Raw genomic sequence first — 27,397 nt, 5'->3', positions numbered from 1 at the left:
CCAGAGCTGTAAGACAGATTCTCATGCCACTTTCTTGCTTGTGAAAGTTTTACACAAAGACCCTTAGCAGAATTCTCCTTTATCTCTTTCACAAGAAATGGAAAATGACCACTCTCTAAACAAGAAGTTTTATGCCCACTTTCTCTGAGATCAAGGGATGTCTTCTTGATGTCTTGAGAAAATCAAAGCTCTGTTAGCAAGGCAGTGGTGTGTGAGCAACCATTATGCCTATCACATAGGTGTACACACACACACACACACACACACACACACACACACACACACCACACACAATTTTAGTCTACAGGAGGAAGCATGAGGTCCACAAAGCAACTGTCATCTCTCTTCACATTAACTTCCTATTTTTTGCTATTTTTCCACTGGCTCTAAAAATGTTAGAAATGTTAGAGTGCTAATAATCACAGTTAATGCTTCTTTGATCCAAGGTTCTTCTGAAACTGGTGTCCTATTAGAGAATATACCTATTTTTGAGGTGGCTGTTATATCTCTACATACTCCATAAATAAGGAAAATGAGGAGCAAAGAGAAAATACATGCAGGGAAATAAGATGGTGGATACATCAAATGCATATCAAACATGTTAATCTCTTTTAAAAAGTTTGTCATAATGTTGGCTTTAAACTTCCTGACAACCAACAAGAAGAGGAAAATTAATCAAGTCAAGACATTCATAGTATCCATAAGACAGAAATTAACTTCTGACTCACAGGAAACCCGACTAATCTGGAAAAATCCAGAGGTGTTTTCTCCAGGGTTCTGATAAAAAGAACAATGTATAACCCAGTGAATCTGGTTCCATTAACTTCTTTACAGCACACACATTGCAGCATTTCTCAGGGGCAATTTCCTATGAGCTCCTTCAATTTGAACAATAGCAAACCACCTAAGCATGATTCAGAAAACACAATTTTTGGTCAAGCGCCATAGACCTGGCAAATCCCGAAACAAGAAGGATAATAGAAAAATATGTAATAAATTTATCTTCCCTTTCCTCCTTTGAAAATTCATCTTCATACATGAGAGTAACAGACACAGGAAATGTACAAACAAATCTATCTGGCCTCAGAGATGACAGTACATTTGGTCAGTTTTGGTTAGTTTATTAACTTTTAGTTCTCAAGATCTCAACAAGCTAATATTTTTCTTAGGTTTATGCTAGTGGGATTGCAGCATCTACTAGCAACACTTAAAAAAAAATAGCAATAGAACAGAGACCATAAGATTCAAGTAATTCTCAGAACAAACTGGAGTTGCCATTTGACTTATTACTTTTAAAAATTTACTTTCTTATATATACTTCCTAAAAATAAATTAAAGATTTTGTCATGAAAGACCCTCCTGAGCAATAGTGTGTCAAAAGATTACCTTTGATCCTGACCACTGAATTTTATATCTATAAGTAATTAAATATTTAGGGAGTTAATTCATTTCCAACCATTAATTTTCAACTCAGGTTAAGTGGTTTGTCTGTTTGACTTCATTTCAAATTATCATGACTTGAACTTAGACATCATTTGGCAAAAGATAAAAATCTCAAGGGTCCAGGAGCCCCAATTATTAATCCTTCTTATGGAGGTAACCATTTAGCCTGCATAAAGGGCATATTTTCAATATAACCTTTTAACCTTCCATGACACATGTAAATACAAAAATAGACATAATTTATAAGATTTAGGAGATGTGCTATTGTTTTTTAAAACAGTATTTTTAATATATAATAAGTGTATATAACCCTTTAAAATTGATCTCTAAGTTTGTTCTATTTGTAACGACTGTTCTTTTGGAAAATGTCATCATTATTTTAATTAAAAATAACTCAACTTTTTGACTAAATCATTGTCAGCCCATCTATTGCTTGCCTCCAAATTCACCTTGGAAACACACAAAAAATTTTTTTGAAGACTTTAAGCAAAAAACCTAGTATCTGGTAAGATTAACAAGTTGGAAATGTAAATAAAGACATGCATACTGATTGCAAAAGGTCACCAAAATTGCAGGTGCAAAAATGCAGGTGCAAATAATTGAGCAGGAAACTGGTTGATTGCAGGTGCAATTAGTGAAATGCAGAATAAAGAAGGAATGATGGAGTTGAAAATTTAATCCCAAATTGTATGAGTTTTCGAACTACATTGCAGTCAAGTTAAAAGTATTGTAGAAAGTTCAGAAATAACAGATGTAAAGCTACTGTATCACCTGTTAACCTAAAAGAAATAGAATGCCAGATATCTCTCCAAAAAAGATGGGTTTCTTTGGGATCAGCAAAGAATTGCAATCCAGGGTCTGCAACAAGGGTGAGCAAGTACCTTCATGGCAAAGGAAGAACACTTTTATAGAGAGGAATGAGGAAGTTGGGAGGGCTGAAGTTTCATTGGCTGCATCCTTGCCAAAGAAGAGGAGTCTTTCCTGTTGGGCTCTGCTCTTATCGCAGGGTGCGAAAGCTCCCCCTTGTGGTCTCCTGACACTATTTAACTGAGGTTTCTGTGTATTAATTTTTTACAGGCTGAAGAAGTAATTAGTAAAAGTTTATTGTGCAAATACCAAAAAGACAGTTTGTAGCCTGGGAGCACTCAAACCAAGACATGGAATGAGCCTCAGGGATATATTGTTACAAAGCAGCTTATATAGTGAGAAGGCAGTGACTGTTTATTCTTCACAGTGATTGTTTTTAATATTAGATTTTTCTTAAATGATAGAGAATTGGTCAGTGGTTACCTCATATCAACCTTCGGAAACAGTTTAAGCTTTGCTTACAATTTCCAGAGGTGTAAACAAGACATGACTCAGGTCAATTTAGCCTTGCAAAATCAGCTAAACTAAGTTTGGCTTGTATGACTAAACTGGTTTCGTCTGCTCAGGGAATTTTCAAGGCTGCTCTCCATTTGTTTTTTATTTTATCAGTATCAAAAATTAACTTGCTAACATTGGACTTTCATAGCATCTGTCTATTTTGTAGTAGTAAAGAAAAATAATGTTGTTTAAAAAACCATAGGATTTTCATTTACTCTGTCTTTCAAATAAGGTTTTAATTCCTCAAGAACAATGTTTCTCTATACCTGATCATAACAAAAGTTAATAAAAGAATAAAGCTTGATGTCTGGATCAGGGCTTACTACCAATTTGAAGAACTGAGACCCAATAGACAAAATCCATTTCTCCCCCGTTCCAATATTTCCTAGTTAACTATTTATTTTTTTAAATGAAATCATCAATATAGGGACTTCTGGAAAGAGCATAACTGTGTAAATTTTTATCTATCCCCTTTCCTTCCAGTAATTCAAAAGAAGAAATTCCCATTTTGAAAGAAAGTTGAAGAAAGACTTAATTCAGGGATTTCAAAATAAGAATAAGTTCTATTAAAAACATCTGGAATAGGGCAAAAAACTGAACTGGAGGAAGTAAACTAAAAAAAAAAAAAAAGTGGAAAAGGGGCCAAGTGGTGGCAGATCTCAGAAAAGACCAGCAAAACACAGTTCCTGAAGATGAGGACATGATTATAAAGTATAAATACTGAATCTCTTGCGGACAGTAATAGTTGTGGAAATTGGGGTGAAGAGGGACAGCAAGAGAAGCCCTCCTGGGCACAAAACCATAGGAAAAGAGGAGGCAGAGCCACACAGAGTTTAACAAAGTTGTATTTGCAAGATGTTTCCTTTGCATACCAAAGGAAAGAAGCTTTATTTTGTGAAGCCAGGAAGGTGATCCTGGTATCCTACTTTCCATACGCTCCATGGGATTCTTCTGAAAAGGGCTAGTCAGTCAAGAAAAAGACAACTCATTTAATAAAGGGTAATAAGAAAAATAGCAAGGACAGCATTAAAAAATATATATCATAAGAAGTTAGAAAAAGGATGCAGAATTTTTAAAAAGACAAAACAATTACACCCAAAATTTGTTGTTTTGAGAAAGCAGGTGAAAATTATAAACTAACATTTCACCAAGAATTTTTAAGAAAAAATGAAGCATCAACTTTTTGAAGGAAAACCAAACAGCAGAGATGCAAAACCTCAGGAAAGTGATACTAGATAACAAAATGAGATGAAACAAAAGTGGTAAAATCAGAATGAAGGAGCAGAAATAAACAATATCATTAGAAAAATAAAATAAACAGGGATTTAGGAGCATAAGGGAGAACTACAGTATAAGTAAAAAGAATAAAAATGAGAAAAGCAGAAATAAAGATAGAAGACAAAAGCAATAATTACAGAAGATTCGCAAAGGAGGTCCAACATAAGTAAATGTGTTGTACCCAGAGAAGAAAACCAGAAAATGTATTATTTAATCATAAGTGTATTTGAAGTACAAAAGTATATTCGAAGATGAAACTCATGATATGTTTCAAGAAAAACAAAATAAAACAAAATTTACATTGTTAGGATATGAAAACTATATTGTTATGAATGAGGAATAATTGACCTGGAATGGTCAACATCAAGATGCATCATAATAAAATGAAAAAAATTAAGGCAGAATCTCTTAAAGGGTAAAGTTAAAACCAGCATATTTCCCTATAGCAAAATTCAACCAATGAAGACAGGGAAACAACATCTGTGATACTTAAAGAGGAAAAGTGTGAACCAAGGTTTTCTATTTAGCCAAATGATCTTTCTAGAATAAAGACTACTGAAAACAATTTGGACCATGCAAGAGTCCAAACTAAATCACACTGAGATATGATTTTTTACATTCTATATCAGCAAAAATCCAAAAAAGTATCAACATAACATGAAAAAACTAATAGATAACTGTTATGCACTCAATTTATGAGGGTAAATTAATGTATCTCTGTGCAGGTCACTTTAGCAAAATTAATCAAGACTGCAAACACATATCCATTTTAAACAATTCTGTTTCTAGGATTACATTGTACAAATACCCTTGCATTTTGGAAATAATGCATGAAAAAGTGTTATTTACTCAACATTATTTTTGATAACAAATGATGAAAATAAAACAAATGTCTATCAAAATAGGACTATTTATATAAACTGTGATTCATCCACAGAATGGAATACTACACAGCTATGAAAATGAAAAGGAAAGCTCTTTATGGACTAATATTGAAAGATTGCTAAGATATATTAAGTGAAAACAGTACAGAATAATATGAATGTTACTTTATCTTTTGCATAAAAATTTTTATGCTAATATTTGCCTACATTAACACAAAGAAGATTAATAATAATGGTTACTGTACTTTCAGGGGAGGTAGCAAGGGCAGTGGGTGAATATGGGACAAAGCTGGGAGGGTAATTTTAACTCTATACTTTTTACTTTATGTATGTTTTTGAATTTATTAACTTTTTGAGCAAATTACCTATTCAAAAAATTACAGAAATATAAATGAGTTGTCACAAAATTAATGAGTGTTGTTCCAAATATTTTTCTAAGATCAATCAATATACTGTAGTATCGAGAATTCTTTTTTTTAACATCTTTATTGGAATATAATTGCTTTACAATGGTGTGTTAGTTTCTGCTTTATAACAAAGCTATATATATACATATATCCCCATATCTCCTCCCTCTTGTGTCTCCCTCCCACCCTCCCTATCCCACCCCTCTAGGTGGACACAAAGCACTGAGCTGATCTCCCTGTGCTATGTGGTTGCTTGCCACTAGCTATCTATTTTACACTTGGTAGTGTATATATGTCCATGCCACTCTCTCACTTTGTCCCAGCTTACCCTTCCCTCTCCCTGTGTCCTCAAGTTCATTCTCTAAGTCTGCGTCTTTATTCCTGTCCTGACCCTAGAATTCTTCATCTGTATTCCTAGGACAGCTTCTTGGTAAAGGAAGATGAGACACTTCAAATAGTCATATAATTTTATTGTTTTGTCTCAACTTTTATAAGAGTTTGATGAGATACTTTTTATTTCAATTCTCTGAATAATACCTCAATGTTTTGCTTTAAATTATATTCTTAGGGATCCCCAAGCTGACTTTAAAACCACGTGGGCAGCAGCTTTGCCTGTTATGTTCATTGCACTTTTCTCACAGTCTGGAAGAGTATCTGGCACATAATCAGGCTCCACATACACTTGATAAAAGAGTGAGTTCCTGTGAGAGTACATGAATAGGGACTTTTAATGCTTTGGGCAAAACAGGCAAATGGGATTTTTCTTTAAGTCAGTCTCTGATCCTTTCTGTTAATGAAGCCTCTTCTCGGGCTGTAGTCTCATCCTCAGGTACTTTCTTACCTCCCAGGGCTTGCTGCTGCTGTAGTCAGCAGTAAACTCAATAATCACTTTTATTTATGTCAACAAGTTGTTCTGATAATCTGGGACATTCTAATATGATAATGGGGTAGGTCTAGAAGGCATACCTAGGTTATTTATGTATTCATTTTAATAAGGGCTTCTGGGACACGATGCCTATATAATATATATAATATATGTATGTGTATACACATACGCATATATATATCAAATCAAACTTCTTATGTGAGCACTTTTTTTTTTTTGGCATACAATTGGCTTGGTTCAGTGTAACCCTCGATGAAATGACATTTTGTTGGTAAGTCTCATGATAGGACTTACCTGATAGGATCTACACAACCTCATAAGGCAACTGATTAGCTACTTAATAACTCTTATTGAAAACCCCCATAGTAAAATGTAATCAATTTTTCTGTGATTTTTATCTAATATTATTATGTCTACTCTTTGGCCCTCAAAAATATAAGACATGTTCACTGAACAGCTCTTCAAATATTGGAAGGAAGTTGTACCATCTTCTACTAAAGTCTTTTTTTTCCCCAACTGGTATCTTGTGTCTTTTTTTCCTTTTATTTCTATATGTTTTAATTTCAGAAAAAACAAGTTTCATTAATTTTGCAAATTTGTGAACATATATATCCTTAGATTTAATTTATGAAATTTTGATTGGTTATATTTTGGCTAATTTGACTTCAGAGACATTTTATGCAGAAATTCCATTGAGTCATGAAAATTGGTTTACGTGAAAAATTCTAATGCAATTACGCATGCCATCCTAATAAAACCAATTTCCATTTGTATGCTTTCAATATATGTCAAAGAACGGAGCTATAGAAATATTATCACTCTGTAGTTTATTCTTCATTTACGTGCTTGAAATTTGCAGTGACTTAACAAAATAAAAAGCAAAATAACCCTATAGTTCTAAATTTGCTTTAAAATATAAACTCAAAAAAAATAAATAAATAAACTCAAGAAACAGAGAAGTACTGATGTCACCAGCTTATAGCTAATAGAAACAAACACTAATGAAGAAGTTACTTTTTATTAACCAGACCTTGGAAATGCTCTTGAAACTGAATTTGTAAAAGACAGGAAGTAAGTTATTAGTTTTAGAAATTTTACAATAAAATCATCTGTTATATATTTTAATATATCCTTAGTGCTTAGTATCCTTAGTGCTCCCACTAGATTAAATGGCATGTGTTTTCAAAAATCATTTCTGTATTTTGAAATCTTTGCATATAATGTCTTAAAGTTGTCAACAGTTTGAAAACAATAGATACAGTTCTTCTAAAAGTAGGTTGTGTTTGTGGGAAGCAGAGAAGCAATCATACTGCATAAAATGCCTGGGCAATGACAGCTAAACCCTATAAAGGGAAGAATTCCTGTTCCAAAGGATGTGGTGCCAGCTAGTCAGCTGGTCTGAGGCCCTGCTGGAGGCATGAAGCAAAAAAATGGGTTGTGGCTCTAGCAGAGCTTTTCAAAGAAAAGGAAACAAAGAGACTAGACTTGATAGGCCAACTGTACTATACATCCCACTGTCTCCAGCAATGGGACCTTATTTTTTTCTTTCAATCCCCACCCTAAAGCCTAGAAAGAAAGGCAGAACCTCTTTAAAGAACTCTCACAGCATATCATTGGGAAACCTTTCCAGGGAGACAAATGACAGGAAGCTCATGGGGGGAAAAAAAAAGAAAAAGAAAGAGAAGGAGATGGCTTTGGGAGTCTTGGAAAAATATAGCAAATGTACTACCTTATGTTATACAAGTAGTAGCCAGAGGACAAAAGTTACTGGAGTCTGTTGATACTCCTGGGTGTAGAGACAGCAAATGTCTTAGGATATTTTGTTGATATGTGTAGAAGGACATTTATATCACTCACCCTCTAAGTTTTAATATGAAAAATGGGGGCATTTAAATAGTTGGGAGAAAAAGATCAGCCAAGCTTTGGATTTAGTATAGATTCACACATATTCTGATTACGAAATTCTTTTTCTTTTTCTTCTTCTTTTTTTTTTTTTTTTTAGCGGTATGCAGGCCTCTCACTGTTGTGGCCTCTCCCGTTGTGGAGCACAGGCTCTGGACGCACAGGCTCAGCGGCCATGGCTCACGGGCCCAGCTGCTCCGCAGCATGTGGGATCTTCCCGGACCGGGGCACGAATCCGTGTCCCCTGCATCGGCAGGTGGACTCTCAACCACTACGCCACCAGGGAAGCCCCCAAATTCTTAATGCAAGGTCAGAAGGAATGAAAGTTGTTTTTAATGATCTAAGAAACAAAGTCAGTAGGTAACCATCTCACAAGGAACTTATTTATTCAACAAGTAGTTCTGAAGTATTTTATCTGTACAGGTTACTATAGTTAAGACATAATAAAAATTTGTCTTGGTCAATTCACTCATTTGTACATTCAACCATTTATTTACAAATTAATTTGGGGAACTAATTTTTTTCAAATATTCCAGACAGTAGAATTTGTCCAGTGACATATGTAAAGTTTTTTTGAATACTATTTTGTAGTATAAGTTAATTTTACAATAAATGTAGAAATTCCTTTACATGGGTTCAAATGTCATAATATTGTAATTTAATACAGTAATGATTTAAGACTCATGTCAATGAACCTTTACCTCTATCTAATTTTCTTAATTAGGTTCAAACATTGAACACTTGAATATTTACTATATCTTTAGTATACTATATATATACTATGTATATGTTAAATTTTTTACTTTTTCTCACATAAAGAGTAGTATGAAGAGATCACAAAAGATACGAGGAAAGACCATCTAAGGTCTTTAGATGATGACCACAGAGATGATGTTCTGATATGAAATTTTAATAATATAAAATTTTTTAACAATAGAATGTTATTCAAGTTGTAAGGCTGTTTTTCTATAAAGACTCCTAAACTTGTAATAAAGACAAGAATTCTTTAGAATTCTGCTATAGCAGAGGCTGCTACTTATCTAGTAATAGATGATGTTTTCTTAGTCCTTTTGATAATGGCAATATAAACTTAACTCCATTTTGGTCTCTATATAACAGCAGCTTAGCTTATACCTTAACTAATGCAAAACTCTGTCATTAGCCAGCTTTTCTAATGGTGAAAAATTATTTAGTCTTTTTGGATTTCAGTGGGTTAGATGCACTCTAAGAATTTTTCCAGCTTGAAATGTCCATGAGCCTAAAACTAAAAGTTGTTATGCGACTGTGGAAAATCATTGGTATTCCTCACTGTAACCATCACAACACATGAAGGATCAAATTAGTTTAGGGAGATAACTGTACTAATATTTTTTGGTAAGAAAAGTTCCATTTCGAAGTCTAGCTCTCTTCTTAGCCCCCATTGAGTGATTGATATTGTCTAAGACCCATTCTTGGAAGCTGTGTGACGTAAGTGTATTTCAGGAGAGACCACTAATTGCCCATAAATAACATGAGTGGTTGGAATAGGAAAGGACCCAGAGAAATATGGACATCAGAAAGCAAACTGAATGGGAATTCCCTGACGGTCCAGCAGTGGTTAGAACTCCCACACTTTCAGTGCCAAGGGCCCAGGTTCAATCCCTGGTTAGGGAACTAAGATCCCACAGCTGCATGGCATGGCCAAAAAAAAGGAAAAGAAAAAGCAAACTGAAGGAGAAAAACATGGAAAAAAATAGAAGAAAAGGTAAGTAGTGAGACCTTGTATCATCAGAAATAAGAGAGAACAAAAGAGCAAGTTTGATATTTGTTATAGAGAATCTTTCGTTCAACACACTAAAAGAAAGAGTATAGTCACAGCAGAGAGCTGAGCATATTGTTGGTTTTCAATAAAGCTGTTAGTGACTATTGAGTTCAACTGATTACAGTATATAACTAATGAGGCCACGGCCCAGTCCCCATGTAGTCCAGTTAACTGTGCCCTGTTCCACATCCACACAGCATGCCCCTAACTTTGGCCAGTGGTCTCCAAAATATATGCTTTTTATCACAAAAGGGACCAGGTGTATATGGATCAGTAAAAATCTATTCTCAACTAGGAAAAATTCTTAAGGCAGATGGTAGGTCAGGAATGTCACTTTAGCATATAAAGGATGGCATGTGTTCTTATTTTGAAAAGTAAAGTGCAGATTTGTCAGTTATCCAATTGTAATTGAATATTTGGGCTAGAAATCCAATCAAGTTTAGTTTAGTCGGTCAACATGCAGGTTTATGTGATTTACTAAAGGCACTACCACTTCAGGGTCTCAAACTAAAATGACTTTGGTAACCAAAGAGATACTCTGGCCTTCTGGATGACATAGGGAGTGGTGGAAATGGTAGCAAATTGGGCAGTTAATGCTGTACCGAATGTGATTGAAAAATGTAATAAGAAAAACTTATTCACCAAATTCTGACTTATTTGTGTCTGTTAACCAGAGGAATAAAAAAAATCACATTGCAGATAGGTCTTAAGTGCCTGATGATAGAACAAAATATGTTGATTTAATAAAAAACACTCACAATACTTAGTATTTTTTATTGTAATTATTTGTTTGAATGTGTATCCCCTCACTAGATATTGAATTCCATGAAGAAAGCATGATGTCTTGCTTATCTTTTCTATCCTAGGGCATAATATAAAATATGCCACCCCATCATCCATGAATGGTAAAATTTTCCTAATGCATGGCTATAGTGTAAACACAAGACTGTGTAACAGTCTCAATTATCTATAATATTAATTTCACTTTCCTAAACATATTTAAAATCTCGTGTTAGAAGCTTATTAGAACAAGTAGATATAATTAGCTATGCAAAATCATATTCCCAGTAGACACCACAAAGCTAAAAGTTAATTTAATCTATATAAATTACAACAATTGAAAAATAAATTTACTCTTACTTCAACTAGACTTTATCAAGGAAATTAAATGGACTTCAGTTTAGTGTACATCTCAACAGAAACATTAAGAAAAGTATTTGCTTAGTTGCTAGATTTTATGTTAAAGCAGATGAAGATAAAACAGAAATAAACAGTAATTAAATTACACAGAAATTTCTGGATGAAATAAAACAATTCTTTACAGTTTCTAGGTAATGCCAAAAGTGTTCCTGGCAAGAAAAGCATAATTAACAGCAGTGTTAAAGCTTTTCTTTACATTCTTTTGGCAATTGAGTCTACTAAGTTGAAAGCTGTTGAGTATTTGAGTTTCATATTAATTTGCATTTCACTTGATTGCTTTTTACTGTTTTGCAAGCACAAAACAGTGAAGTCTGGGTTCAACACAACAAATTACTGTACAAAATAAAAGATTGTTACCCAAGCAGCTTTGTGTTTCTACTGGGTTTGTCATGCTGTGAGTAAAAAAGAAAAAAAAAAAAAAAAAGAAGTGTTGATTCTTTTAGAGGCATTTCAGCACCAGATCTGCACTATCAAAAATAGTCCTCGAACATAAAGTTATCTAGAAATTCAGCAGTTTGCAAACAAGTGCACTAGGGAGTAGTTTTTTCGCACTAAAATATTTTTGTTCCACATCAGCAAGTCCTTGAGGAGAGCCTGCTGGCTCCAAAGGCCTGCAGTTTGCTGTTGAAATAGCAGAGCAATAATATTTAGCCAGTGCTAACAGGGAAGCCGTGATATATCTACTCTTTATGGTGACTATTACATTTGACCAAAAATGGCTTAACCACTAGGATTGAAAGGCAGGACTTCATTTTAATTCTTAACTTCTTAACCTTTGATACATTTTATTATTATTGTTTAGAAGTGCTAATTACACATGCCACCTATTCTTTCCTTAGGCATTGATCACAAAATATAGAATGAAAGATGACTGATTTCCAAAAATAAACACATTCTAGTCTTTGTGAGTGTGCTTATTGTATGTGCGTTTATGCAGGTGTATGTACTTACCATCAGTACTGTGTTTTGTTTAAGAGTTGACAATGATAAAATTAAAGCAAAGAGAATCTTGCTGTGAGGGTATTATTACCTGAGTCTATTAGTTCTCTGCAGTATTAGAAACTGAGTTATTGCGTAATAGTATTCTTAAAGTCATTAGAATATTTCATTTTTATCTATGGTAAAATGGTCTTTACCTATGTCAGTTTCCTCCTACATATTAATGTAGGTTTCAATAATTATATGTTAATCTAATTAATTCATATTACCATGGGTAATCTAAAATATTTTAAGGTTTTGACCTTTAAACTTTTTATTTTAATGCATTTACATTTTTCACTGAAAACCTGCAAGAGAACAGGTATATAAAAAATACGACTCTAATAAACAAGGGAATAGCAATTCTTTATTGAAGGAGTTTTTGTATCGGCAGCTATCCAGATGGCAAATAGTTGTTTAAAGATTTACTCATTAGTGAAATGAAATGGTATCAATTTAATTCATTCCCATTTCATATTTCCTATGTTTCAAAACAACTTTTTAATACATACTCTAAAGGATTCTCTGGAGCTCTTGTGCTGTAATTTGCTTTCTTTTTCTCTCTAACTAGATATAAATTAATAAAGTCATACCAGATGAGGTGTTGGGCTCCTCCTAAAATCCTCCTATTCATTTGTTTGAGTTTGGCTGTAAATTTCAGTGACTGCGAAATCACGCCACGTGCATCACTAGCAGGACTCAGGGGCTGAGATATGTTAATGAAAGAGACCTTAAGTGTCAGATGGCAGATGCATCCCAAGACTATTTAAGGCGACTAAGAGCCTGTCACAGTGGGAGAAACTGCTGCGTAGCTCTAGGTTTATCTTGAGACATTCAGACAGGGAGATAAAATGCATATTAATCCCTAAGGATAAACAGTTCTTGCTATTGTACTGGATAAGCATCTGTTTTGTCAGATTTAGCCTAAATGTGGGCAAATGGAGAAAAATCAGTGCTGAATTACTGGATCAGGGCTGGGGCCTGAGAGGAGGAAGTTAAAAGAGTAATAGGGCTTCCCTGGTGGCGCAGTGGTTGAGAGTCCGCCTGCCGATGCAGGGGGCACGTGTTCGTGCCCCGGTCCGGGAAGATCCCACATGCCGCGGAGCGGCTGCGCCCGTGAGCCATGGCTGCTGAGCCTGCGCGTCCCGAGCCTGTTGCTCCGCAACGGGAGAGGCCACAACAGTGAGATGCCCGCATACCGCAAAAAAAAAAAAAAAGAGTAATAGATATCCACCACACTTTGGCAACATGTCCCAGTGCTGTCCTCTTCCACCTTTACTAATGCATCTGCATTTTGGGTAGCCTTAAATAAAGCTGATATTTTCATTCTCTTCTGACTCCTTTTTGCCCAGGATCTACCAAGGGGAATCTAGCGAGCAAGAGAGGGTAATGGACATATCTGAACCAACAAGCGTCAGGACCCTTCACATACAGTTTTTAAATTAATTTTTATTGGAGTATAGTTGTTTTACAATGTTGTGTTAGTTTCTGCTGTACAGCAAAGTGAATCGTTATATGTATACATATATCCCCTCTTTTTTAGATTCCCTTCCCATTTAGGTCACCACAGAGCATTGAGTAGAGTTCCCTGTGCTATACAGTAGGTTCTCATTAGTTATCTATTTTATATATAGTAGTGTATATATGTCATTCCCAATCTCCCAGTTCATCCCACACCCCTCCCCTTCCTTGGTAATGAGAAGTTTGTTTTCTACATCGGCACATAGAGTTTCTTGAGGTTGAGGATGTTGTATTGTTTTGTACAATTTTTCTATAATGTCCAGCCCCATATTAGGAAAAATAAGTACTGCATATATCTTTGTTGAATGAGCATCCCAAGGATTATGAGGTTTTTACCTTCTGACTAAGGCCAACAGTTGTCGTTTGTTATTTTTACTTTTTCTAAAAAGGAACATTGCAAAAATCAGACCATAAGACTTTAGATGAAGCAGAACAAATAATTTTTAATTATTTAACCATATTCTGGTCCTCAATCTCAAGCATCACCTACTTTTACTGAATCTTTCCAAAAAAGCTAAATAAACATACCTTACCTTATGTTACAATATAGGAACAACTTTAACCTTGGGGGCATCACCATAGGTCACTGTTACCACCAGCAAAAGGCAAGATTTAGAACACAAATCCAAATAATTATCCACTTGTTTTGAATACTACCTTAACTGTTCTGCTTAGAGAAAACATTAGATGACCTCTTACATTTCCTTTCAATTATGATTATTTCATAATGTTAAATTTAGAGCCAAGGGGATTTTTAAAATACTGGCTAAATTCCCATTCAAACAATGCATTTTTGGAAAATGTGTCAAAATGAGTCTTTAGAAGCTGTGCCTACTTTTGCAAGGCTAATTCCGTAAGCACGCAGTTGATAGATGCTGTATCAAGGCTTCAGATACTAGATATGGAGCAAATATTTTCAGTGGTTTAGATCAATTTCCACTTATATGATGTACATATCAACAGTATTCTACTTTTCAAGAAGACTTCTGAATACTTCTTAGTCTTCTTTCCCAAAGGCAAATGTAAGGATAATTCTAGAAGACAGAATCAAAATATGTTTTTAATACTGATTTCAAATCCTTTATAGATCATGGACATTTTCTCCTCACTGCCTGTGGGGATTTGTTTCACAGCTGAGCTTCTGTCTGACAGATTTCCCTATAAATTCTGTATTGCTTATGGTGGCAGCCATCTCCAAGATGGCCCCCCAAGGAGACTTGCAAACAGCACTATTGAGATATACAAGTGGCAAGAAACCAAAACCCCCTACTAAGAGGCAGAACCAACTTGTCAGCCATGAATAAGCCATCATGCAGTTGGATCCTCCAGGCATAATCAAGCTTGTAAATGACTGCAGTGCACACATCTTGACTGTAACTTCATGAGATACCCCATGCTAGAACCAGCCAGCTATTCCCAAATTCCTAATCCACAGAAACCATGAAATAATAAATGTTTATTTTTGTTTAAAGTAATTAAATTTTGATGTAAATCATTACACAGTAATAGGTAACTAAAACATCCACCCAATAAACTGCTTTCTGAAAGATTTGAAGGAGTGATCTTTTAAGGATTTTTGTAGGGAGTGGAATAACATTCTAGGTTTGAGAAAATCTTGGTATACAAATAGTCACTGCTGGGGTCAATGGGATAATTCCTCCCAGAGTGAAAAAATGATTTTCCCTGATATAGTGAAAGAAAAATCCTTCCTCATCTTCTTCTTTTTTTAAAGCACCTCTCAGGTTTATAATCTGGAAAGTTAATATGTTTACACTACTTTAATCAAGTGAGGAAATTCTGCTAACTAGAATCACAGGAATTTTTTAAAGCCCATCACAGTAGGCAGAAAAAATGGTCTCCCAATGATGCCTACATCCTAATCCTTGTAATGTGTGAACATTGCCTACTTGGCAGATATAAGACCCTCTCCCCACCAATTTTACAGATAGGAAACAGGTAGTAATACCACTCAGCTAATGGTGGAGCCATGGGCCCAGAATCACAAGAGGATTATTTCCAGAACTCTGAAAAAAAATGGGATTTTCCAGGCTGGATTTTGAAATTGTTTGGTACTGGTGAATTCCTTTTTTTCCTCTTATTTTCTCCCTTTTTGAATGGGAATGTTTATAATTTTATCATATGCCAGACAATCTCTAGAAGCTAGAAAAGGCAAACGGATTCTCCTCTAGATCCCTCAGAAGGAATGTCAACCTGCAACATTTTGATTTTAGCCTAGTGAAACCCTTTATGTACTGCTGACCTCCATAATTATAATACATTTGTGTTGCTTTGAGACACTATGTCTGTGGTAATTTTTTGCAGTAATGATCAGAAACTAATTTACCCGTGTTTCAGAAAAAGTAGTAAAATTTAAGAGGTAATAACTATACAGTCTTTATTTTATTTTGTCTCCTTCAACCAAATCTTAACTAAGGTTGAAATGTCAGGCTCAAATATATCACTTCCAAGAAGTCTTTTTAATTCCTCAGTTTCAAAGTGTTCTTATTCTCTGTTCTGAAGATGAAGGCAAGACTTCAACTTACAGTTAATCATAGACTGTTTTGTACTATCACTTACATTTGTGTTTAAAATTATTATTTAACTTGTGTGTGTACTCTTTCACTGTATTTAAAATTGTTGCTTGAGAGGAGATTAGGAGTATTGTGTTGCTGGCATTAACTACACCTCCATCACCATTAGACCCTGCTGGTATTCATTCAATAAATACTTCTTGATTGGAATTGTTGTAATTTCACTTTTTCTTTGTTGTTGTATATGTCCATCTAGGTGTAATTTACATAAAACTGCACAGGTTTTAAACATTCATTTGACATTTGAACGTTTGTTGAATTTATGCAATAATGTAATCACCATGTAAAACAAGATACAAAACATTTCCATCATCCCAAAAAGTTTCCTTCCTTTGCTAACAGTCAATTCCTATTCTCCGAGGAGCAGTTACTTTTGACTTCTTTCATTCAAAAAAATGTTTATTATTAGTGGTATCTCATGATATGACTATAATGCAAATTGTTTATCTATTCTCTGGTGCTGATTTAAGAGAGATATTTATTCAATTTTGTCAGACATTGATAACATTATCGGAACAGTGCTCCAAAGTCTACCATTTTACACCTCTACCAGCAACGATGAAAATTCGTGGTGTTCTACATTTTTGCCAGTATTTGATATTGTCAGACTTTTAAATTCTAGCTATTCTAATGAAAATGAAATAATATTTCATCATTGCTTTATATACACCTTGTATATTTTGCTCCTTTGAAATTTACTAAGTTTTGTTCTTTGGCTCAACATATGATCAATCTTGGTGAATGTTCAATATGCACTTGAAAAAAATGTGAACTTTGTTTTTGTTGTGTATAGTAATCTTTCCACACCAAATAAGTTGGTTAATAATCCTACTCAAATCTTCTATGCTATACTAATTTTCTTCTATTTCAAAAAAATCAGTTCCCATGAAGAACATTATATATCCAGCTGGGATTGTGGTTTATCTTTTTCTCTCTTTAGTTCTGTTATTTTTTTAATTTATATATTTTATTTTATAGTAATTTTCACAATATATATAACCACATACACTCACACAAATATGTATATATAAACACACATATGTTTATAAATGCATACATACACATATATCTATAAAAATAAGCATAATTTTAAAAATCTGCTTTATTTATGCATATGAATACCCTTGGTGGTGTTTTTATTTCTTTGTTAACATCCAGAGTTCTGTTTTCTGTCATTTTCCTTCAGCATGAAGAACTAATTTTGTCATATTTTGCAATAAAGTTCTGCTTAGAAGCACATACATTCAGCTTCTATATGTTTGAAAAAAAGTCCTTATTTTCTTTTCATTTTTGAAGCATATTTTCACTGGATATAGAATTCTTGTTTGGCATTTTTTTTCTATAAGCCTTTAATAACTCTGTATCATTGTCCTCTGATCTTAACTGTTTCTAATGAGATGTCTGTCTTAACTCTCATTATTGTTCTGTATGTTATGTGCTTTTATGTCTTTGCCCAATGATGAAATTATCTATTCATTTTCACTTTATAGCCATTTAACTATGATGTGCCTAGGTATAGATTTTTATTGTATATATTATGTGTGAGGTTCACTGACCATCTTGGTTACAACATGCACAGGTTAAAATATTTTCATTAAATTTAGAAATTCTTCGCCATTATCTTTTCAAGTATTCCCTCTACCCTATTCTTGTTCTCATCTCCTTCTGGGAGCTCCATTTCACTGTCTATACCTATATTTCTCTATATATCTTTACATATGCACAGGTCTACAATAATCTAGCAATCACACTTTCTTCCATTTATTCTTCCTTCCCACTAGGAAAATGTATACTTATATTTTTAATTTTTAGGTCTTGGAAATGCTTTGTGAAATTAAGCAGTTCTAAGAATAGGATAAATCATAACTTCAATAGCCAAAAGTGAACCCAACAAAAGAAAAAAAAAAGTAAAAAATAATAACAAATAATAAATTGGAATGGCTAAGTGAGTTTGATGATTTCTCATCTTCATGTCTGGCATCCTTGAGGCTGCTAAGAGAAACAGAAGAGATATGAAGTAGGTATATTTCTAAACATAAATGCATGTTCAAAAAATGTAAAGAATGAAACTTTAAGTGCAAATTCATTGTAGTGTGTTATGCTTTCACTTTTTTGATGAACTATTACCTTTTTTGTTTGTTTCCGCTGAAACCTTCTTAGTTTATGTTAATCAAAATACCTCAAAGTAAAAGATAATGTACATTGAATTTAATGATTCTATGAGATATACAATTTTTTTTTTTTTTTTTTTTTTGCGGTATGTGGGCCTCTCACTGTTGTGGCCTCTCCCATTGCGGAGCACAGGCTCCGGACACGCAGGCTCAACGGCCATGGCTCATGGGCCTAGCTGCTCTGCGGCATGTGGGATCTTCCCGGACTGGGGCAAGAAACCGTGTCCCCTGCATCGGCAGGCGGACTCTCAACCACTGTGCCACCAGGGAAGCCCGAAATATACAAATTTTGAAATGCCTCTCTGGGGTGGTTAAATGATCCTTCATCTCAGCCAAGCACAAAATACTTTGTTAGTCAATAAAAGAATATCTCTAAATAGAATGACAAAAAGTCCTCAAATGACTGAATTCGCTGTTCCTTAACCTCCATTATTGAATTAACCCAAACACAGATTTTAAATAAAAACAAATATATCATGTGGGATACTCAAAATCACTACACTAAGTAGTTCTCTCTTTCTTAATAAGGCTAAGATATAGAATCCTGGAATGAACTAAAATTTCATGACTAGCAACAATCATATTTATAAAATAGTTATACAAATATTATATGAAAATAATAGTCAATTAAGAATTGACTATTAAGGGTAGATACTAACAACAGTACTATAAATTCTATTTTAAAATTTTATACTCAGCCTTGAAGGGGGAATGACAGAATAGGTGTCAAGGACCTATGTGCCTATTTAAAATTGAAAGAATGATGGGTATTGTATACAATCATTGAGATGCAATTTAACTGAATCAGAGGTGAATAAAAGACCCAATTTGGGTAGGTTTGGGCAAAACTGAGCGAGTTCTGATGACATCTGAGTTTTAAGTTATTTCCGATGATCCAGCACTATCCTGAGCCTACCTGTAAAATGTGCTTGGATTTTTAAGATATGTTCCACATGTTTAAGTTAGCATTAATGGGTGCTAATGATAAATTGAGGCCCATTCAAATTTTCAGTTTATTCGAGTATATGTCAACTTCAAAGGGGCAGTGCCATGCCGAAAGTGGTTAGGAGTGGCTCCACTGACAGGAGGAGATTGGGGAAAGGTTTATACAGAGAAGGTGCAGAAGGAAAGCAAAGCAAAAAAAAAAAAAAAAAAAAAAATTGCTTGGTTGGAGCTTAAGTGGTTGCCTTGTTTGGGAAAGCTTGGCTGTGATTGGTTGTTCTCAAATTTCACTTTCTCAAATTCAAGTGAACTCTGGCTTAGTCAGTGGACTCTGGCTTAGTTTTTGTTTGGCTTATGGAGGCTACCAAGGCATTGGAGTCACCTCAGTCTAATGGCCTCCTTGTTTAATAACTTTAACATGGGTTTCTGTTATTTGCAACCAAGAGTCCTGAATAATGCAATCACCTACAGCAAGTGAGGCTGACGACATTTCCTCTCATAACTGATTTCGCCAGTAACACATATGAATCAGTTTGCTCTTTACAGTAATGCTCTGGAAGTCCTTATACAAAGTGTCTGGTTCTCTTGATATCATCTACTTCATTGTGTTTTCTTTCTTTCCTTGTTTTTCATTGCCTAAATAATGCACAAATACAGAAAAGCACAAAGAATAATATTTATAATCCTATTTCCTTTTTTTTTTTGTTTTTTTGGGGTTTTTTTGGCGGTACGCAGGCCTCTCACTGCTGTGGCCTCTCCCGTTGCGGAGCACAAGCCCCAGACGCACAGGCTCAGCGGCCATGGCTCATGGGCCCAGCTGCTCCGCGGCATGTGGGATCCTCCCGGACCGGGGCATGAACCCGTGTCCGCTGCGTTGGCAGGCGGACTCCCAACCACTGCGCCACCAGGGAAGCCCCAATTTCCTTTTAAAGAATATCTGCCCATGTTTCCAGAGACCAATACCATCAGGAAGTTAGTGTATACAGTTCTAATCTATTTACATACATGTATATTTATTTGTAACAATTTTACTTTGGAGAGTGAGATTAAAAAAATAGGGATGATAATGCGACTTGATTTTTCACTTTATTTTGTTCTTGACGTCTCTCTCCCTAATTTTCTGTGTGTGTGTATGTGTACATGTGCGTGCATCTCTATGTCTCACTATATACACTATTGTTAATTATTCCATTAGTATTCCACATTCTATTCATCTATTTCTCTAATGATGGGCATTTAGTTATTTCCAATTTTTAGTTACTACAAACAATGCTGTGATTGATCACCCTCCCTAAGTTCAGCCATCTGCTGTGATTTCTACTACCAGATGATTTTCATCATGGTTCTGAATTTTGCCTTCTAATTGCAGGGCTGGCCATTCTCCCATTATCCTTACCTGGACCTCTCCTCATGGGTCCCCCTCATCATGGTAAATGCTTTCAGCACTCAATTCCTGACGAAGGGACTTTGGGAGATTATCTAATTTGTTATCCTGAAACTGAAGCCTCCTTGGCTCCTTCTCAGATCAAGTAGTTTGTGTAAGATCATGAATTAAATAAAATCACTATTACCTCTTATGGTTTCTAGTTTTTCCTGCTCAACCAGTGTGTATCAAAGTAAAATTACAGTTTGTATGCCTCATTTGAAATGGCTTGGCTATTAATTTCTGCTCTCATCAGTTTTTCTCATGAATCTAGTTTAGAAATGAAAGATGCTTTTGTTGTTTTCCCTAATATTTGTTTTTGGTATTGTAGATGGATTCAATTCAAGAGGAAGAAGGCATCTGGGCATTGTTTGAACAGCAATAGCTTCTCTAGTTCTATAATAAAATATTCTGTTTTTTTGACAATTATCTATGGCTAATTCACTCTCAAAAAATATCAATGAGGATCAGAATCCCAGAACTCTACTTCTGTCTCTGTTTGCATTATTAGAATCTTGTTATATTTTACCACTTGAGTTTATGCCCACAGTTTATCTGTTGTACTCTCACCTAAGATGGTTTAAGATTGTATATCTAAAAACACTTGCCCAGGTCCTGAAACATTTAAATGTGATAAAAATCAATTTTACCTATGTGATTCCCAGCTGAATGCCACTTCAGATATACTTCAGCTTCAAAAGAAATTAAAAGATAAGTGACAGGATTACAATCAGATTAGCTTGCCTAGGCAGACAAATGAGATTGCTGAGTTGTCTGAGTGAAGATACTCACTTCCTAGTGAGACCAGTTTACATCACATTAAACAAAAATGAGTTTCCAATATGTGTACTATATAACAAAATGGGTAAATGGAAAATTGTACCCTTGTGACTGAATATGAAACAGGGAAACTCACTGTTATTTTGTAACTATTTGAGAATTTACTGCCTGTCAGAACACTTTATGAGGTATCATAGAAGAAAAAAAGAATTATTCTCTGAGATTTGTTGCTTAAACTAAAAGAAGTATTTCTTTGATTAATAGAACTCATGAAAGTCAAGAGAATGGGGAAAAATCTTGAATCCCAACTTACTCTACATTGTAGAATAGGATAAATATTTAGAGGGTAACTCATGACAAGGGTCACATGTAACCAGAAAAGAGGTACATACATTAATGATTACTAACTAGACAATGTACCAGAATGGGGTGGGCCCAGTTTCAATTAACATGATATCTATAGTGAGGAAAAAAGCTCCTGACTCTATCTGATTCATAAAATACTTTTTATTATATTGCTTAGAGGGAAAAAGAAAAAAAAAAGAAGAACAAGGAAAGTTGTGTAGGGCAGGTAGAAAATAATTTGGCAATGTTTGTTCAATCAAGTGTGATAATGCATTCCTAAGCTATTTTCTTTTTTGTTTGTAATTACTTTGGTTATAAAGAAAAAATATTCAGGAAATTAAAATAATTTAAGTGTCTTAATGATTGGACAATAATATAGGTAGGTGCCTTGATGATTGGACAGTTCCATGGTAAGAATGCTCTAGCAGTGAATTTTAAGAATTAAATAAAGCAAAGCACATGAAAAAGCTATTGAAGTTAGAGTAAGGGATATAACAGGAAGGAAGGGAGTCTTGTGAAAGTGAACACTAAACAGGAGAGTTATTTTTACACCGCAGTGGAATAACCAGTTCTCCTAATGTTTCAATCATAAATGCCTATTTTCCTAATCACCAGTTCTGATTTTGTTTTTTAATGTCTTATGATTACAGAGTTCCTATACTTCAAGATTTCTTCAAATTGCACAGAATCTTAGGGGAACGTGTCTCAGACCTAGTATGTATTATAGAATAATTTGCTGACAAAAATATTACTAAACATCTCTTTAGAATTTATGATATTTACTAATGCTTGCATTTTTCACAAAAGGGAAAAAAACTAAAAAATGAAGCATATGTCATTGGCTAATTTGACCTCCTTCGGGAAAGTGCAGCTATATCTTTTCTTCACAAAAAAAATGTAAAAAGAAAAGGAAATCCAGGGAAATGATTGTCAGGGAGGAATCTTGGGAAATATTTCAAGTAAACAGTTTTCCTCTTCTAAATGTAATGCAATACTTTGTAGCCTTAATTTCACAAAATCCAGTTGTACATATAACCTAAATATCAGATTGCAACATGCCACCATTTTAAGAAACTCTTAGATCTCTGGTTTAGATCCATCTTCCTTTAAATTAAGCATAAATATATTTCCAGAAAAATGTGAAACACTCCACTAAGTGCTTATCAGGAAAAAGCAACATAAAATTTTGACCAAGCACAATGATCCTCATGAATATGTCTGACAAATATTGGTATTAATCATTGGTTACTCCTTTTGTATCTGGATATTTAATTTCTACTAGCTCTTTCCAGAAATCAATAGTTGGCTCACTTTTAAGTAAATGACTCTAAATGAAAGTCTTTCTAGAGCTAATTCATTTAATTTCTATGTAGTGATGTATTTTATGAGCAGTTTAGAAGTGGGACAACCATCTTGGAGTGTATCAGCCTTGAAGAAATAGCCTAAATAATTTATTTCAGTTTTCATGGATCTTTGAATATAAGTCCACATTATTTTTTTCTGGCTCTCTTTATCTTCTCCTTGTTTCTCTCTTGTTTTTTCCTCTATGCTACAATTTTCTCATCTAAAACATGGGCTTAATAATATCTCCTGGTGTGGCTGTTGTGATACTTAAATGAGTATATCTATGCACAATACCTAGTGTGTTGCTTAACACAAAATAAGTGTTCGAACAATGTCCATTGCCATTATTCATTTAATCTAGCATAAACCAGGCTTATTACCCATAAAGTCAAGTCAACTATATAATGCTAGGTAAAATGTGTGTGTAATAGGGAAGAACAAGTTAATCAATAAAGGGATGTGCCTATAAGCTTAAAAATATACATAATGACCCATCTCTGGGTATCCTGCCTCACAGATAATGAGCTTTAATCTAAAATACCATTGTTTAGCTTACAGGAAACATCCTGACCAGGCCCACCTGTGAATGGCGGCAGGAAGGAAGAAATTAACACATCCCCTCTGGAGTCTGGCTGGAACCAAGAATTTACCCCCTCCCCTTTTAGTATGAAATAAGCCTGAACTCTGACTTCGGGAAGATGGTTCTCTGGGACACTAGTCCACCATCTTCTGGGTCTGCTGACTTTCTGAATATAGCCACTATTTCTTGCCCCGACAACTCATCTCTTGATTTGTTGGCCCGATCTGTGGCGAGCAGTACAAGCTTGGACTCCATAACATGTGTTGTGGTACTGTTACAGGATTAACTGAGATAAATAATGGTTATTTTTTCCCAATGTGTGTCAAATAGTGTTCATTTTGCACAACTTATACACCAAAGTAGGCTATTTGAGATGCCCTTGTGATTTAAAATCTTCTCAAATTATAGGTTGCCCACCATACTGAAGGAGTATAAGTTATTTGGTCTATAATTTCTCCAGGGCTTTGTTTTTGGGTCCCCTAAATAATCTCTTTCTGCCGCTCTTGCTCTCACTTTCTCTCTCTTTTATCTTTCATTTAAAATTGATTTCATTCTTTATATTTCATTTTATTCAATTGGTTGAAAAATTCTATGTTTGTAAACCACTATCTGGAGCCAAAAATTCAGTTAGGAATTAGAAATTCTTAAGATTACTCTGCTATATTTTAACTTAGCCAAATTCCACTCCCCATTCTAGGCTTCTGTGCTATTTTCTCAAGATAGGACTTGTGTCGTTCTGATTTCATCTGTCTATTTTTTTTTTTTTTTGCGGTACGCGGACCTCTCACTGTTGCGACCTCTCCCGTTGCAGAGCAACAGGCTCTGGATGCGCAGGCTCAGCGGCCATGGCTCACGGGCCTAGCCGCTCCGCGGCATGTGGGATCTTCCCGGACCAGGGCACGAACCCGTGTCCCCTGCACTGGCAGGAACTCTCAACCGCTGTGCCACCAGGGAAGCCCTCATCTGTCTTTTGAAATACAAAGTTCAGTGAATGCTTTGCTTTATTGGTTGGTTTCTTCTTCATTTCATGTTTTATGTGTGGTGCTGTCTGGTTCAGTACCATGACTTCAGCAGGAGATAACCATGGTCTTAGATTTGTCATTCACTATTCTAAATTGTAAAAAATTGGCCCTGCAAAGCAGATTCAGAGCTACTTCCTGGAAAGTACCTTGGACAATATTAAACATAATTTTTCTCCTCCTTGGTTATGTGCCTTCTGAATTCACACTTAAAACCAAAACATTTTTGTCTATCTGAATATCTGAGTCTCTAGTTAATTCCCATGTGATGAGTTACTTAAATCAATAGGAAGCTCCTCAATAAAAAGTGAGTTATTATTTCTCTGTGATTCACTGATTATTAGAGGGCATGACTGTGTGATTGCTAATTTTTTTCACATTTTTTGAGTTCATTGTGTTTTAAATTATCACCTTGACCCTACATATGCTATTAGAAGTTTTTCTTTTGTTAGTAAACATCTTGGTTTATGTTATGTTATTCATTACGTTATTCATTCCCAATTCCAAAAAGAACAAAAACAAAAACAAAAGAAAAGCAAAAACAAAACAAAACAAAACTTGGTTTAAGAGATGATTCACATTGAATATATAATGTACATTTCCTTTCTTTTAAAAATTGTTTTGGAATAAATATGAAACTTATTCCCTCTGTGTGCCAGGTTATTAAACCCTTGAGACATAATTAGGTAGAATAAGGTTCCAGCTGGTAAAGGAACTGCTAATGTTTAGCTCAAAAATAAGTGATCCTTGCAGATAGTTTCAAGGAGAATAATTCTCTGATTCTTACATAAAGGAAGTCCTGGAAAAATCCTAAATTTCTTCTTTAAAAGAATGACTCAATACACTCACTGTAGTATTCCTTATTGTGGAATACTGTGCAGCATTTAAAACGAATGATGTACATCAGGATGTAGAATCATAAAATATTTCCAAGAAATAGTGTGTAAAAATAAGTTGCATAAAAATATATAAAAGTGATATTATTCATATTATATAAACATTATATATATATATACATTTTACATCTATCAACCTATCTATAATCTATGTATCAATCTAATCTGTCACAAGCCAAAATAGTAAGAATTCATCTGTGGATGCACAGGTATGTGTGTAAATGTAGAAAGATCTCAGTAAGAATACTCAACTAATGAATATGAAGCACCCACCCACCCCTTGTCTCCACCCTCAAAGGGGCTTCCTAGTGTGTGGAAACCTTTCCCCCTTCACAGCTCCCTCCCATTGGTCAGGTCCTGTCCCTATTCTTTTGTCTCTGTGTTTTCTTTTGCCCTACCCAGGTACGTGGGGATTTTCTTGCCTTTTGGGAAGTCTGAGGTCTTCTGCCAGTGTTCAGGAAGTGTTCTGTAGGAGTTGTTCCACATGTAGATGTATTTCTGTTGTATTTGTGGGGAGGACGGTGATCTCCATGTCTTACTCCTCTGCCACCTTGAAGGTCCCTCTAATACTTGAAATTTTAAAGAATAATGTATTTATGTGTTACTTTAGTACCTGAAAATAAATTTGAGAAAAATGAAAGCATTTATATAGCAGGCACTATAATTTTAATTTTCTCCCACCCACTCCCTCCTGCATTTCCAAAGAGAGATTAGTAAGCACTTTATTTGAACAGGACATTAAACTTGTAAGTTTAACTTAAAATGGACACTAAAATTATAAGATTCTACAAGATCCTTCAGTTTTGTATAATCAATTATTCTAGTTGAAATCATTCTTTTTTAATCATAATCATCAACACCATCCATTTTTGCTAAGAGATTATCATATATACAACTGCATATATGCATACATATGTATAAGCTTGTGTGTGTGTATAAAATAAAGAGGTTGGAAATGCAAACAATCCATAAATTTTTCATTTGTGTTAAGACAGATACATTTAAACATTAAGTAACAATAAAAAAGAGTATATCTTAGTGGCAAAATGAGTAGTAAACACAAGCATTAAGTACATTCTGAGCTACATGAGACTCTTATGATTGGCAGAGTGGTACCATGAATGATATCTCAAACAACAGATAAAACTTTCCAAAATAGAGAGAATATAAATGTATTCCAGGTAGATGGTATAAAAAGAATAAAATATTGATAGAAGGATGACATATGTTATGTTCAGAGGATGTTAAATAGACACTCTGATATATCCTGGGTATTTGGGCTCAAATAATTTTAAAATTTCATGTCAATTAACTATTGAATTACAGTTGATAACTTTTTTTATACAAGATCAATGAATATGCTACCTCTTTAGAGAAAAACTATTTTAAATTCAAGTGTCTTATAAGCTTCAGTAATATATCTCTTGGCATTAGTTTCCTCTCTAAAATGTAAAGCTTTCAACAGATGGGCATTATAGTTGCTCAAGGCATGCACTTTCAAATAGAGGTTTTGTTTCTAGATTCTCAAGTCTTGGACTGAGTATTTCAGAGACTAATCAAGGCACAGTCTAGTCTAACTTTGATACAAAATATGAAATAATAGGGAGAAAAATGGGCCAGGAATCAGGAGATTTGAATTAT

General features: G+C 34.6%; 1 long non-coding RNA gene across 1 annotated transcript in view; it reads left to right on the top strand.

Moving 5' to 3' along the window:
* The window catches only part of LOC132425491 (uncharacterized), a 34,553-nt gene extending 10,406 nt beyond the window's left edge, over positions 1-24,147 (top strand). The window contains exons 2-4 of the long non-coding RNA XR_009519447.1: positions 8,266-8,474; positions 22,568-22,631; positions 23,813-24,147. This is a non-coding gene — a long non-coding RNA (uncharacterized lncRNA). The remainder of the gene's footprint in view (positions 1-8,265; positions 8,475-22,567; positions 22,632-23,812) is intronic.
* Positions 24,148-27,397: the final 3,250 nt, after the last annotated feature.

Source organism: Delphinus delphis, chromosome 5, assembly GCF_949987515.2.
Source record: "Delphinus delphis chromosome 5, mDelDel1.2, whole genome shotgun sequence".
NCBI lineage: Eukaryota > Metazoa > Chordata > Mammalia > Artiodactyla > Delphinidae > Delphinus > Delphinus delphis.
The sequence above is the reverse complement of the archived record's forward strand: the minus strand, read 5'-3'. Positions and strand labels throughout refer to the sequence as shown.